Genomic DNA, 16,103 nt, shown 5'->3' on the forward strand with positions numbered 1-16,103 from the left:
TCAACAATTCTATTAGGCTATTTTCTTGGTGTCAATGCGAAATGGAAGACTAGGTATCTATGTTGTTGTTTTTGGTGCTTTCAATATCATTTTAATGAAATACAAACACGACCTAAGATTAATTAGGTAGCACATAGAGTAATATTTCATATCATTTTACCATGGAAAGATTAGACTAGGTAGTGATGAAAAGCATATGTTTTAGAGTAGTTCACATGAATTATAGAAATCCTTTGTGACATCATTGAAACCCTCTAGATTCTTATTTCAGAATTATGGTAGATGGAAGAACTAGAGATAAAACGACCATATATCCTAGCTGGGTTGTAATTATAGGGAAACATTAAATGCAATATGATTAATATTGAAACCGTTTGTTGTCTTGTATAAGTGACCATGATCGTTGATGTGTTGAGCTCAAGTTATCTATTATAACACCTTATCTTAACACATAAAGATCTTTAGAAGGAAGAGTAAATTCTTATTCAATAACGATCATGTCACCGAATAATTTCTAAGTAGAGATATTAATGGGTTCGGAAAGTTTTGAGCCTTCTTAGATAGGCGGTAGGAATACGTTCTTATTATAGTTTGATAGGCTAGTTTGTATCTTTCTAACTCTTAATAAAGATTAGGAGATGGGACACGATGATTCATATATCTAGTCATGCCTTTAGTTATTCTATATCGAATGTTTTTCGAGCAAAAGCATCGTTCTTTCCATTGTATGGATAACAAAAGGGGTTTATTTTATACTGGACAAAATCTCAAATCACACCGTTAGTGACGTGTCCTTCTTTTAGATCCCATTTTGTAATTTTCACATGGCAATAATGACTCTGTAACTTCAAATTATTGATGATATGTATTGTCAGTAGTAAGAACATAGAGTGGTGACATGCGGTAGAAACCAAGAAATATGAAAATGATATTTTCGGTAGTATTGGCAGAAGGTATAATTTGTTTACTAATGATGTTGAATCTTTGATTTTATTGGTGCATTGGTATTTATGAGAAAAGTTGTCATACCTATCTGAGGATCAATACTTTGTTTCTTCTAGATTTTTAATTTCATCAGTGTCACATATGCCTCTAATGGTTTGAGAGTCTTTGGTAATAGGATCTTAACCAGTTCATAAATGCATGTGTGCAGTTGTATATAGCACTATATATAAATATATATATATATATATATATATATATATATATATATATATATATATATACATATAGATACATACATATATATAAATATATACATACATATACATATACATACATATATAGATATACAGATATACATATATACATATACATGCATATATATGTATATACATATATACATATCCATACATATATATATATATATATATATATATATATATATATATATATATATATATATATATATATATATATATGTATATGTATATGTATATGTATATATATATATATATATATATGTATACTCGGTACATACCTTCTTTTTTAGATCAGATTTTATCTAGAGAACATAGGATACCTATCCTCTTGCTTCGAGTGTGCCCTGGTACTGTTAATGTAGATTGTTCCTTACTTGATTTCATGAATATTGTCTTATGACTATTGAACTAGTATTATTTTTGTTTAACAATATAAGCATCAATAGGTCTTAAACTGAGCATTTTCATAATTATTATACATAAAGTAATGGAGTAGACATTAGGTGTGAATCAAACATGGGGCATATAACATAGAAACATATGCAAATGTACACGTGCAAATTTAACAAACTTGTGAGTTAATTGTATCTTATGATTCATTATACCTTATAACTTTGGTTATGTTTGTTTATGTAGGTTCACCAATTTCAAAAGGAAGCTTCAGAGGAGGACCTAAAATATGCTTTATTACATGATTCCTAAGGCCTACGACAACATATGCTAGATTGAGGGGAGAAATTAGTGTCTGGTCATGAATCTGAGGTAAGTTCTTTATAATATTAGATGACATGCAATAATTTAAATAAAGGTATTAAGTTTTTTAAATAAGTTAAATTGTGTTGTGTATAGGAAGCCCAATAATCAAACTCTTCAGGTAGTGAGCATGAAGAGGAGATAGAGGATCATGATGAATTTTTTGCTGCACACAATGATTCAATTGTCATTCCTAAAACTCGGTAGGAAACCATCCTTTAATTTCAGCAAGTGGGAGACAAGAATATTTAGGAGGGTGTTCAATATGATGAACAATCCACACCCACAATCAGAATAGTGCCTCATAGAAAGAGGACACAAAGCAAGAGGTTGGATAGAAACAAATGAACAAAATACATATTTTCTTCCTATCATTGTTCAATTTTCATTTCTATTATAAGCCTAATTTATATATCATCATATTTGTTTAATGAATACTTGTTAATTTATTCACTCTCAAGCTCTTCCTAAAAAACGTGTTGTTGGTTGTTTCTTAAAAAATTATCAATTTTGATCAGGAAAGCAAGTTTGTTTGTTGCATTCCATATTCTCTAGAAAAACAAGTTTTTTTTCTCAAAAAATAAAATAAAATATTTTTGTTACTCAATTTAACTATATCTTTTATTGATGGAGTTTTGATTTTGTGTATGATTACACAATTCTTCTTTGATAGGATGATTTTAGGGAGAAGACTAAAAATAGTTTCAACTTCTTATCTAGTCTATATATTTGATATGTGATCCCAGTGTATACTTGGAAGAGTTGGTTCATACCATTAAATAAATGATTATTTGTTGTCTTAACTTCAACTATCAATTATTGTTTCAAATTGCTGCACAAAAGTTATTTTTAGGTTGATAAGCAGATAATTTTTCAGGTTGATAAGCATATAATATATTATATTCTTATTCTAATTTATACAACTGATTTTTCAGAAATAATAATTGTTCTATCTGTGTTCTCCATTTAGGCTTGTGGAATGAAACTCTTGAAGGAAAAGGATAACCCTGGCTACAAGGTAACTAGGAGTTCTCTGTCCATGGTTTGATTCTCTTTGAATATAATAAAGTGGCCCTGTTACTAATTAATAACATGTTGGATTTTCCTTATTTTTGGGACTAAATGGCCTTAATAGATTTCAATGTCTTGTAGTATACAATAGCAATGATGGGATATGCGAAAGAGGAAGAGACAACTATATTGGAGCTAAAATATAGTTATGGCATTACTAAGTACACCAAAGGCAATTCATATGCACAAGTAAGAGCGTATCAAAGCATCATGCATTCTTGACCATAGTGACATTTCTTATAGCTCATAATCACATAATACATCATAATGATAAAGTGTTTTCATATGGCTAGTAGGGAAATCTTGGGATTTGAACTAAGGGTCATTCCTGTTGTCTTAGAGTGATTTTGTCATCATTTTTTTACTGTTCTGAGCACCTTTTATGACTGCACAAGTGCTTAAGGTCTGCAACACTTACTATTGGATCTTTATGAACTATATTTTGACCACGTTATTTGTAAAACTATGGCAACTTGAAATCTTTCACAAAACTAGTGAAGTAGCTTATAGGATGAACCCATCGAATCACTCGAACAATATGTAAAGTTGACCATATTTTTGTGTGTAAGCCCATGTTGAGGTATCATGGGTAGTTTTTGAAAACATTATCTAATTGGTGTTACATTGAGTGATTATTTTTAGAGTTTTCAATAAATGTACAACTGTGTAGATGTGTCTAGGGTGATCTAATCATTCACTCGGCACAATTGTGCTTGTTTTATTGCAGCCATTCATAAATAAATCCAAATCTAAGAATGCTATATGCAAAAATTTCTACCTATGCATACATAGAATTATATCTATGATTTGTTTTTGTTTCATCAGTGTAAGCAAACTAAACATGCACTATAAGTGGAAAGTAGGGGATGATTGCACTATTATAGTGTTTTACTAAATGTATGTTGCAACGAAAAGATGCACCCAATGGTTGATATATATATATATGGCAAGGTTGATGTATAAATGAGAAAAAATTGAACATATCTATGAGTATCTCATGGCCATGTTTATGCATTTCTCTATAAATGTTTAATTTTTAGACTTTTTAGTTTTAAATGAGTTTTCTTGTAATGTTTGCTGGTATATATATTTGTACATAATTCAAAAATCATTAAATCTATGCTTCACTTCACATATTTTCAGCTAAAGAGTAAAATTGATGACTTTTTGTAGTTTTTTTTAATCTACTTAATCAATTTTTCTAAGCATTTTTGTGAGTGTTATGTATACCTAATTGTTTTTTAATTTATAACTGTCATTCCTTTGCATACCTTCCAATTTCCTAAAAGGAAGCTAACAAAGCAGTATTCAAATCACTATGTAATAGGTTGTATTTTGCTAAGGAATCTTTCATGGATGCTCTTAAAGCTACTTAATAACTGCAAATCACTATGTATTCAATGCCTTGCCTTTAGTCCTGAGTGTTATTTATGGGTTGTTCTTGATTCATTTAGAAAAATTATAAGACTAAATTGGTTTTTGATGAATGGATCATTGTAGAAGGGGTAACTCTTTGTAGTACTGCAAGAGATAATAACACTCTTAAACCTTCAAGTTTCACTCTTATGAATTCTCTTTTACTGCACATCAAACCTTATTCAAGGTTAATGTTCCTTTTATCCCTCCGTGGTCTATGCTTTGACTTTGATGAAACCCAAAGTCACTGTATATGACAGTGAGCTTAATGTTCTTATCATGAGCCTGTAGTAATAAAGATATTTACTATTTTGTATCACTTTTTCACTATCTATGATGACGATCTTCATTGTTGTACTCTAGCTCTATCACTCAAGACAAAGGTTTGCATTGGGCTTGAATTCTAGATGACTTTTATGTACATGTACCATCAAACCTCTTCCTTCATTATAATGACTGATATCTCTATCTTGTTGCTTTGTGATTCCTCTTGGGTAGTTTTCATTGGCTTTGATGGAGTATTCATTGTTACCCATTATCATTATACTGCAATGAGACTATGACTTGTGAATGTCCTACTATTTTGAACTAAGGGTTGTCTTTGATAGATGTATTCCATGTTCTCTTCAATGACAACCCTGCCTAAATTCTTACCATTTGTCTCTGTCATGGATTTGGCTTGGTAATATGTTCATTGCTACTTCTGATTCTATTGGATTCTATAAGATATTATAAATATAAAATGCTATCCTTTCTCTTTGGGTTGTGAGAACTCTTTAATTATTGGCATCTTTGACCTTTTAGTGTAAAGACCTTATTCTTTGAAACCTTGATGACTGTGGTAATGGCTTTTGGACTATTAGTGTTTTGACTGAGAGGCTATCTAAGGACTATTATATGTATCATAATCACTATTTTCTTACAAATTTTGGGACTATCCTTCTTCATACTTGGGTTTTTATTCAAACCCTTTTTTGTGCTCATGATGTAGTCCTCATGATTTTCCTATCATACTTTGAACTGTGTATGGCTCTATCTTTCTTGACTGTGTATTCACTATCTTTTTGGCTTATTGAAACCCAAATGATATTGATGATTTATTTGTATTGGAGACTATCATATATTTTTGAAAGCTTCTCTATGAAATTTGTCTTTGGGGAGTCAATTTGATGTCTTTATGATAGTGATATTGTTTGCCAATCTATATTTGAATGTGACTATTAGTGACTAGAGTGTGACACCTTTGCAATGTTTTGAATATTACTACTCTTTCTTTATTGTTTGGCCTTCTCTATCTCCACTCTTGGCTATGACTTAGATGGCTACGACATTCCACTGTTCTATGACAACTTTGATTACCCTGACTGCCCATTTTTCTTCTGCTATACTGCTCTAAGAATACTGCGAACCCTAGCTTGAGGACAATATTCCTATTACCAAACTTTGAGACCATATTTACAACATTGGTTTCTATCACTGCAACTTTGTAGCATGGACATTACAATAAAAAAGTCCACTGTGTATTAGCTACATGACAGTTCTCTATGACATTCATGAAACATGTCCACTCTTGGGTCTTCTCACCATCAATGTATTTACCAAATTTCATGAACTTGACAGCCATTACTTTGACATATTTCAGGACTTTTATTATATGTTGACTGCTCTTTGCTATCTGTCTTCCACCTTGTATCCTCAATGCCCTTGAATGAACCTTAGATGCTTCTATGAACTCCTTTGCCTTTCTAATTACTGTCATGGAATCAATCACTATTATATACCCTCTCTTTTGCATTCAATATTCTTGACTTGTAGGGTCTGCAACTAAATGACTATATTTTGAACCATTTAATAACCTCCTCAAATGATTGAAATGCTTGAAATGATTGCATGGTTCCTGAATGTAGCTTTGAGTTCAAAGTCTATGTATCACTGCTTTCATAAATAGGACAATGGAACATGCTTCTGATCTACCATCTTTAACCTTGTGTGCTTTCATTATCATAGTATGTGATGCTCTAAGATGCTCTTTACATGATAGGTTGCCATCTATGTTATCATAATGCATCTCTAAGTCTTTATGAGGGCTTGTGTGGACTCTCTTGGGCGAGATTACTATTCTAAATCTGTTCTTTGTACTATGCTTAATCTAAGGGTTTCTTTTTATGTATTATACTAGGTAGCACTTCGATGGTTGCTACAAAAACCTCCTTTGATGAGATCGCTGTGTACTCAAGGATTCCATTACCAGTCTTGAAGCCTTGATAAACTTCTATTCTTGTGTCTTTAAGACAGCCTTTTAACATCTTTAATCTATATTTTGAATCTTTTATTAGCTGGAAATACCTTGTCTTCTAGTCTCCACGAGATGCACTTTTCTTCTCTACTTTTTCTATTCTAATGTTTCTCATATACCTTAAGCTTTTCTTTATAATATCTCCTTTGGTCATGCTTGAGATTCTTGTGACTACTCTCACCATTAAAGAGTGTGCTCTATTCTGCAAATGATACTTGAACCTTTGCCTTCTAACACATTAATTGTTCATTACGCACAATAGAGGAAACAAAGCTACAAATTTATTCATTGTTGCTATCACAACTATCTTTTCTATAAAATAAAACAAACCATCTCCTCTACACAAAACTATACCAGAGCTTGAAATCATGCAACACGAGAGCACTCATGCATGCTTTATAATCTTTACCAAATCACAACATAATATTGTGCATGAAAGCAAAGCTTCAAAGTGAAATCATAAATGCGGTGAGGTTCTTGCTCTCTCTTACACGTGAGGAAAAAAGATGAAAGTCATCAATACTTCTAAATCACTTCTTTAGATTCTAAACCGCATTGGTCTCTTTCCTTCTAGCATGCGTGATAAACATACAATGCTTGCATTTCCTTTAACCAAGAGTCATCTAAAACTTTAACATAGAGAAACCCTAGAGCAGCGTACAAAAGTCTTTTTTCATTTTATTTTTATTTTACTATTCCCTCTCATTTACATGGTGTAAACTCAATCTTGAATAATCATGAAGAAGGATTGATATTATTTTTAATAATTCCCTCCCTATCATATAGCTGAGTCACCTATGTGGAAGAACCTTAAAGATTCAAATAAGACATCAACTAGTTTTTCTTTATTTTGGTAGCTAGACTAAAGTATTTGAGAATTTTTTTTTTAATTTACTTTGATAACTTAGAGGAAAGGCTTTTGATTGATTTAATGTGCCTTACCATAAAAATTTTCTTCAAAACTTTAACTATGGAGCCCTAAACTTCATATGGGGCCATTTTTGACTTGAAGATCCAAAAAAATGGTAACTGTGACATGACTAACATAAGAAATAACCCAATCTCTTGAAGGTAAGGGGAGCCTTTCAAAACCCCTATGTTTCGATTCAGTTTTTAATACTTCTTTTATGTAATCACTTATGGCTGGATGCTAATAGTTTTTGAGGGCCCAGCATAGACTGTAGCTATTTTTGGTTAAGGGATGGGCTAGCCTTTTGCTGCCTAATTTTTTTGAATATGGGTAGGGGATCTCAGAAAATCCTTGATGTTTGGATGTGGGAGTCTATCAACTTCATCTAATGCTTTAGATTGTGATGTCAGTTTGTTTGGTGTTGGTTTTTTTTTTTTTGGCTATGCTAGCTTTTGGCTGGTTCTAGCCAAATCTATTGTTTTAGTCTACTGATCTTATTTGCCTATCTTTATGGCAGAAGTTTCTTTGTAGGTTCTAGATCCTATCAAAATCTGAGGGTTTCAGGTCCCCTCAAAACCTGTTTTCCCTTAATAAAAAGCATATGAAATAACTGGAAGTCTTACCTCTTCATCTGGATGTCTCAACTTTTTATTGCCCAATGACTACACTAATGAAATTATAGCTATTTTCATTGCTTGAGAAGATACTTGTTCAATATTGCATAAGTAATTCTACACTCCCTCAATGGTGTTGAGAAGAACCCTTTTTCGTTGGGATACTTCTTGTAACTTCCCACTGGCATTGAAAAGCCTTTTCCATGCACCCTATTCACTCAAAGTTGCCATGATTCCCAAACATGTCTCACAAACCCTGCCATCACCAAGACTCTAATATACCATAATTGAGATTTGTGATTTGAAACTTGATATCTGCAACAAATGCTAGTTGCCCAACTAGTTGGTATGATTTTTAGCTCAAACAACATTGTGGTATCCTCACTAACTTTTTCAACTTTTTACTATCACTTACCAAATATATTGTCAAACACTTTGCATAATTAAGATATTATAGTATTTGTAGAGGTGATGGTTTTAGTTTGCAGGTTTGGTGATATTGTTTATGTTTGAGTTTTAGTGTGGGATTTGCATATGAACAAAGCCATTTATCACATAACAAAAAATGAATATTATGTCGTCAACAATGAATAAGCTTTCATATTTCTTGGAAAACATTGATTCCCTCTTAATATTTTAAGAAAGTGCACATATATTGAAAGAATAGTGACCAAACATATATTATTTGTAGATTATAAACAAATGAAGAAAATTTTTGACCTCATTTGCAGATCTACGGGATTATAGCAAACTTTATAATGCTTAGAATCTTCAGAAATATGTTCTAGCTGTTTGTGAAAAAGATAAGAGGTCTACAATATCGAATGTAAACTTAAAATTTCTGATTTGAAGCCCAGCAAAGGAATAACTCCGACATACACCCCTCCATAGTGCCTTTTGGCATATTGATAGTTACTAAATGAAGATAATTTGATGTTTTCTAGTCTTATCTTTCAACCATTTAATTGGGTTTTTAGTGAACAGATGAACCTCTTAGAACTAATAACATTAGCATACCATTCTAGTCAAAGACTCTATTCACAACTCTTGCAAGTAAATTATAGTTATTATAAATTAAGAAATGTTTTACTATCATAATTCTTTCTTAAAGCACTTCAATGTAGAAGTGAACAAATTATGATATATGGATGTTGAGAAATGGTAATGTGCATAATGTACTACAAAAATTTTATAGTTAGAAACATCAGACAACTTTAAATAATAAAACCTACTAAGAACATGATATTTTAATTTGTGGATCGCAAACATTACTTTTGTCTTTTCCTACAGAAATGGCTTTTCTATAAGATCATACATCATGAATTTTTCCTAGAAAGTAAAATATGTTATGTTAATGTGCAATGAGAATTAGAAGTTCAGCTATAGATATACGAGCTCCCCAGGGAAAAGATCTTCAATGGAAGATTTCTTTGAGACACAGTTTTGGAGTCAATAGTCAGATAATTGGCTTATTTGGAGTATTTGATGTTAAGATTGTGACTACTGTGTAATGTGTTGTTTTATATAAAAATTTACATATTGTCCATGTCATTTCCTACATATGATAGTACATTCTTGAGTAGTGTAACAAGTAGTTTCTTTAAGGCTTTTTGATTTTTCAACTTATTTTGGGCTGTCAATATTATTTGTATTTATAAATATACTCTCTTATATTATGTAAAGCAACATTTATTTGACATAATTGGATGTGATGATTTTTCATTTAAAGGTTTACCAAATATATTAGATCTTGATTATTATATAAAGAAATATTTATTCAACATTCTTGAGTATTGTATCAAGTGGTTTCTTTGAGGTTTTCTTCTTTTTTAACTAATTTTGGTTTGTCACTATTATTGTATTTTATAAATATATTTCTGTAAATTATGAAAAGTGATATTATTAGACATACTTGGATGTGATATTTTTCCATTTAAAGGTTTTTGAAAGATACCAGATTTTGAATGTTATGTAAAGAAATGATTATTAAATATTCTTGAGTAGTGCATCTAGTAGTTACTCTGAGTTTTCTTCAACTTCTTTTTGTTGGTTAATATAATTATATTGTATAAATATACTCTAGTATATTATGTAAAGCAATTTTTATCTACTAGTTTTGAGATTCAAATTGGTAGGATCTAGATATGGAGCAAGATTTAGAGGTTTTGTGCCACAATTTTTTTTTGATAAGTTATGCCTCATTGAAGTTGATATCCCAAAACAATCATAAATCTTGCTTTCTATGAAAGTATATTTGTTTCTTGGATTGTCTTCTACAGGATTGTCATTAACTTTTTCTCTGTCTTGAATCTCTAACCTATTGTATTTACCACATCCATTATGTTTTTCTATTAAGAGACCACATCTCTTGTCTTTTACTACCCATTTTGATTATCAATGGGCATCCTCATTGTCATTTGATCATTGTCTTGAATCTTTGTTTTGCTTCATTAATCATTAACTATTTGTCTTCCTTGTAGATGAAACTTTGTGACTATCACCATCTTTGGTTCTGTCTTATTGGTGACTGACATACTTCTTTCAATGGGTTGTGTGCTCTCTGATGGCACATTTAAAATATGGATTCTCCTAATATAGTGACATATCACTATCTTTGCAATAAGACCAAGTCAAAATGAAGATTTTGGAAGTATTGAGATTGTGATTGAGGGTTTTGACTCATTTTTAGCTTGATTAGTCTATGTTCTGATCTATCCATGTTCTTGTATCATGCTACACTTTCTATTGTTGCAGACCTTATGATAATAAAGAAGCAAATTTTCTCTAAGGATTTTTTTACTTGCTCATTGCTATATCACCGTCCTTCTTTGACTACTCTTTTATTTTCTCTTGGTTGTGACCTTTCATCGCATAAATATTTTATTTTGTTGAAAACCCTTGGTTGGTGTCTTGACCCTGAGGATTACTCTCTTCTCTATGGAACTGACATTGTACTGCATTTTTGTCCCTTTCCCTGTCATTCTTTGCTTTGAATATTCCATGTTGTTTTGATTGCCAAGGGCTTTTTCCACAGTTTATTACTTTCAAGATATTATCTTTTGTGTTATCTTCTTTAGGTTTGTCCAATGATTTTGACCCTACTACTTATTGTATTTAGTGTTTATACCATGTATGGACTATGAATGGATGGTAGATTAGAAGGCTTATATCGATCCCTCTCAAGGTATTGGATCTGCTCTTTTAACACTTCACGGTCTTTTACTCTTTATCTACTGCTACAAAACTTCTTTTATTGTCATTAAACTTTGTATCTTTATCCTTGGTCCTTGATCGATTACCAGTGGCATCTCACTACCTTTCTTAAGGTTTGTAATATGTCTTCATGTATCTTTGATTCTTTCTATTGTCATGGCTATCTCAACTTGCTTTAACATGCTTGCTAGTGATTTCTATCACCGTATGGTATTAAAGCTCATTATTCCTCATGCTTTTGATAAATGCAAGAGGCAGCCAAAAATATATTTTTTTATGATACTCACATATCAATATGAACAAGGGCTTGCAAAGACAATTTCTTGTATACCCTTAGTATAAAGCTTTTCATTGAACCCTCTAACTATCTATTCATATGTATTATTTAGATGATTTCCATTGTGCTTGTTTTACACCTTCAGATATGCAACTCTATGATGTTTTCATGTCCTTACTATTTTTGAGCCCTTAATAATGTTCATATTTTTGTACATTCTCTTTGTGTTGCATAGAGCTAGATAGATATTGTAACATTTTGTCTAAGAAACAAAATGGTTCCACAATTCTCAACCTTTGTTCAGATTTAAAACTCACTACTAAACCAAAGGGTGTTTTGAGACCCAAGGTTCTGAAGGGTAAAATCATTCTTTCGAGGGTGCTAGCTCAATGAAAGAGCACCTTCTTTACAAGAAAGAGGATGGTGGTTTGATTCCATTGTGCCCTAACATGAATTAATCAATTATATTGTTGTTTATATTTAATAGTATTGATTTATCTGAATAGTGAGCTATTTTTTAAAATTCATTGTTTTATCATCTCTAGAGAAACAAAAGTGAAATTCTCTTTTTAATGAGAATATTTTTATCATCTTAAGAAAGACATTAAGTGGGATTAAAGATATATGTTTTTTTAATTTTAGGTATCATCTCTATAGGGACAAACATACAATTATCTCTAAATCGACAATAACTGTTAGGATAACTCATTGACAACTGAGAGGGGGTGGGGGTGAATCAGTTGTCAACATATTATGTGAATTAAAGAACTTAAAACCTTTCACTGGAATATAAGAAAATAGATACTGGAATAACTTATAAAGCATTAAAGCATAATTGAAAACCAAAGAATCAATACCATGCAACCATAACACATAACACCATGATTTGTACATGAAAAACTTGGTAAAGGGAAAAACCACGATGGGAAACCCTAGCCACAGTCAGATGATACTTTTGCAAAAAGTATGTGATTACAATAGGGACCTGCACATGCAGGAAGGCACATTGGTTAGAGTGTAGTACTCATCATGATGGAGTCTCACTAACTACAAAAGAGGTTAACCACCTCAAAAATTTGGATGACAATCCGGAAAGAAGAACTACCTATGATAGCATCAACATGCCAGATTACAGTTTCGGTTAAGCTCAATACTTGAGATCTAAAACCTCTTACATAAACCAAACTCGATCACCTATGATCGACCAAATCCTCTACACAAATGATTATTACATTATTCACTCCTTTTCTATCCATACGATCTACAATGAGATCTTACATAACTTTTATACAAGCCCTGGACCTAAATAATTAGGTTGGCCATCCAAATGATAAATCAATAGATCCATTAAATAATCCTGAAATAAAATCATAAAACATGACTGCCTAAGGCCAAATAAACATCATCCAATCAATAAAACATCTCGGAAGTGCATCGGAAGGATCCACCAACACATTTCATGAAACTAGTTCATAACCTAGATAGCACCAAACCTAAATTAGATCCACACACACCAAAGCAATGACACCAATTAGTTGAGGAACAAACACAATCACTATCAACATCCTAGATCACTTCTAGAAGCTGCACCAACACCACTTATGTATTACATCAAAGATCTTCAATAAAGTTCTGCCAGTGAAACCCTTACTAGACCTACAAAGCAGGCTTACTAGAACATAAGATAGAATCTGATCATCAAGTCAATACCAGCTAACTAAAACATACTTCAGAAGTATATGAACCATTCATACAAACTTATTCCATCATTTAGATTATAACGATGACAATCAATTGATAATATTTCCAATCCAATCCTTCTACCAGAAGTCGGTAAACAATCATAACAGCTAGTGTTGACATCAGTGAAAAAACATCAATGCAACACATAATTAATTCCTTCATATTGCCAACAATTTCCCCCTTTGGCATTGATGGCAACACTAGATGTGAAAAACATCCAAGTGCTAAGAAATGCCAAACAAGTCTCCCCCTATGGAAGACAACCACCAATCTCCCATAAAATGATATAGCAATGAAGCTCTTAACCAAATCTGAATCAAAAGACCACATACCGTCAAACTCACCTCCAAACTCCCCCTATGAAGTGCAATCAATCTAAAAAATAAATAGCAATGATCTTTCACATATATTCCTCCCTCTTTGACAATAATGCCAAAAATATGACATAGATATCAAATAGAATATGAAAACTCTAAATCTCAAGGTTGACTACTCCCCCCGAGTAGTAGCATTATTTCATCAATCTGGAGCAAAAAATAGCTCTAATATTGCATATCGAGCTAAGCACGTCTGCATCATTTAAGTCTCTACCTGATGGGTAGAAACCCCAAACTGTCTCTCAAATACTCAAATAATTCCTGGAACAAAGGTTTAGTGAAGATGTCTGCTATTTGTTCTTTAGTGTTCACATAAACCAATCTGACTTCTTTTGCTTCCACCTTTTCCTTCAAAAAGTTATACTTGATTGATATGTGCTTATTCTTGGAGTGAAATGTTAGATTCTTTGATATGTCAATAGCTGTAGATTTATCACAATGACTAACAATCGGATCATTACAACTCACTTGTATATCCTTCAACATCTGCTTCATCCATAGAACTTGAGTGCAATTATTTGCAGCTACAACATATTCAGCTTGAGCAGTAGATAAAGAAATGCATGACTAATTCTTGCTTATCCATGAAACCAACTTCTTCCCAAGAAAGAATGCTCCACCGGATGTGCTCTTCCAATCATAAACATCACCTGTACAATCTGCATCTATATATGCACATAAATTAAATTCATCATCTTTAGGGTACCATAAACCATATTCAATTGATCCTTGCAAATACCGGAAAATCCTTTTTATTGCACTTTCATGATTTTCTCTTGGATTACTTTGAAATATTGATACAATACTGATTGCATTCATTATATCTGGTCTAGCCTGAGTTAAATATAACAAACCACCAATCATGGATTTATATCTTATTGGATTTACTAGAGGGGATGCATCTTTAATTGAAAATTTTTCACTTGTAACCATAGGAGTACTAACCAGTTTGGAATTTTCCATACCAAATTTCTTCAATAATTCCTTTAGATACTTAGTTTGATAGATAAAGATGCCTTTGTTAGTCTGAGCAATCTGTAAACCTAGAAAAAATCTTATTTCTCCAGTCATAGACATTTAAAGTTCACTCTTCATATTATCAGACAATTCCATGCACAATTTTTCTTCACCTCCAAAAATGATATCATCAACAAAAACTTTAATAATTATAATATCATCATTAGTGATCTTATAATATAAGTAACTGTCAGCATTACCTTTTATAGAATCAAGATTCAAAAAATACTTATCCAACCTTGCATACCAAGCTCTAGGAGCTTGTTTTAATCCATATAGGGCTTTCCTTAATTTGAAACCCATATTTTAATTATCTGTCACTAAAAATCCATCAAGTTTCTCAATAAAGACTTCCTCTTAAAGTTTTCCATTAAGAAATACACACTTAACATTCATTTGATAGACCTTGTAGTTCTTATAGGCTGCATAAGCAAGAAATAGTCTAACAACTTCAATTCTGGCTACTAGTGCAAAAGTTTCACCATAATCAATTCGTTCCTTTTGAGAATATTCTTTGCAGACCAATATAGCCTTGTTTCTCACAATGTGTCCATCCTCATTCAGTTTGTTTCTAAAAGCCTATTTAGTTCCAATGACATTCTTGTTTTTAGGTTGAGGAACCAAAGTCCAAGTATTGTTCTTTTCTATCTGATCTATTTCATCTTCCATAGGTTTCATCCAGCATTCATCTTTACAATCTTCAATTACTGATGCCAATTCAATTTGAGAAATAAAACATACCTTTTGATTTTCCAGTCTTCTTCTTGTCATAACTCCCTTATTTTTGTCTCCAATGATTTGATTTTTAGAATGATATAGCCTTACATACCTTGGTGTTTTCTAATTTTCAAGTTCCCTATGCTGCTCTTCAGTTACAGTTAAATTTTTTGATGATGTCGAGGTAATTGGTTCAATATTTTGTTTCGATATAGGCATTACTAGATTAGTTATGATCATTTCCACTACCAGTTCTTTGTCATAAGATTTAGCTTGGTCTTTATGCTTCTCATCAACTTTCACATTAGTACTCTCCACAATTCTCTGCAATCTTTTGTTATAACATCTATATGCTTTTCTTTTAGTTGAATAACCAAGAATTATTCCTTCATCACATCTAGGGTCAAACTTTCCAATGGAATCATGTCTTTTGATATAACACTTACTTCCAAAGATATGAACTCTGTTGAATGTATAAACCAACCAAACCATAATTC

The sequence above is a fragment of the Cryptomeria japonica genome, chromosome 4 (genome assembly GCF_030272615.1).
Source record: "Cryptomeria japonica chromosome 4, Sugi_1.0, whole genome shotgun sequence".
Classification (NCBI taxonomy): domain Eukaryota; kingdom Viridiplantae; phylum Streptophyta; class Pinopsida; order Cupressales; family Cupressaceae; genus Cryptomeria; species Cryptomeria japonica.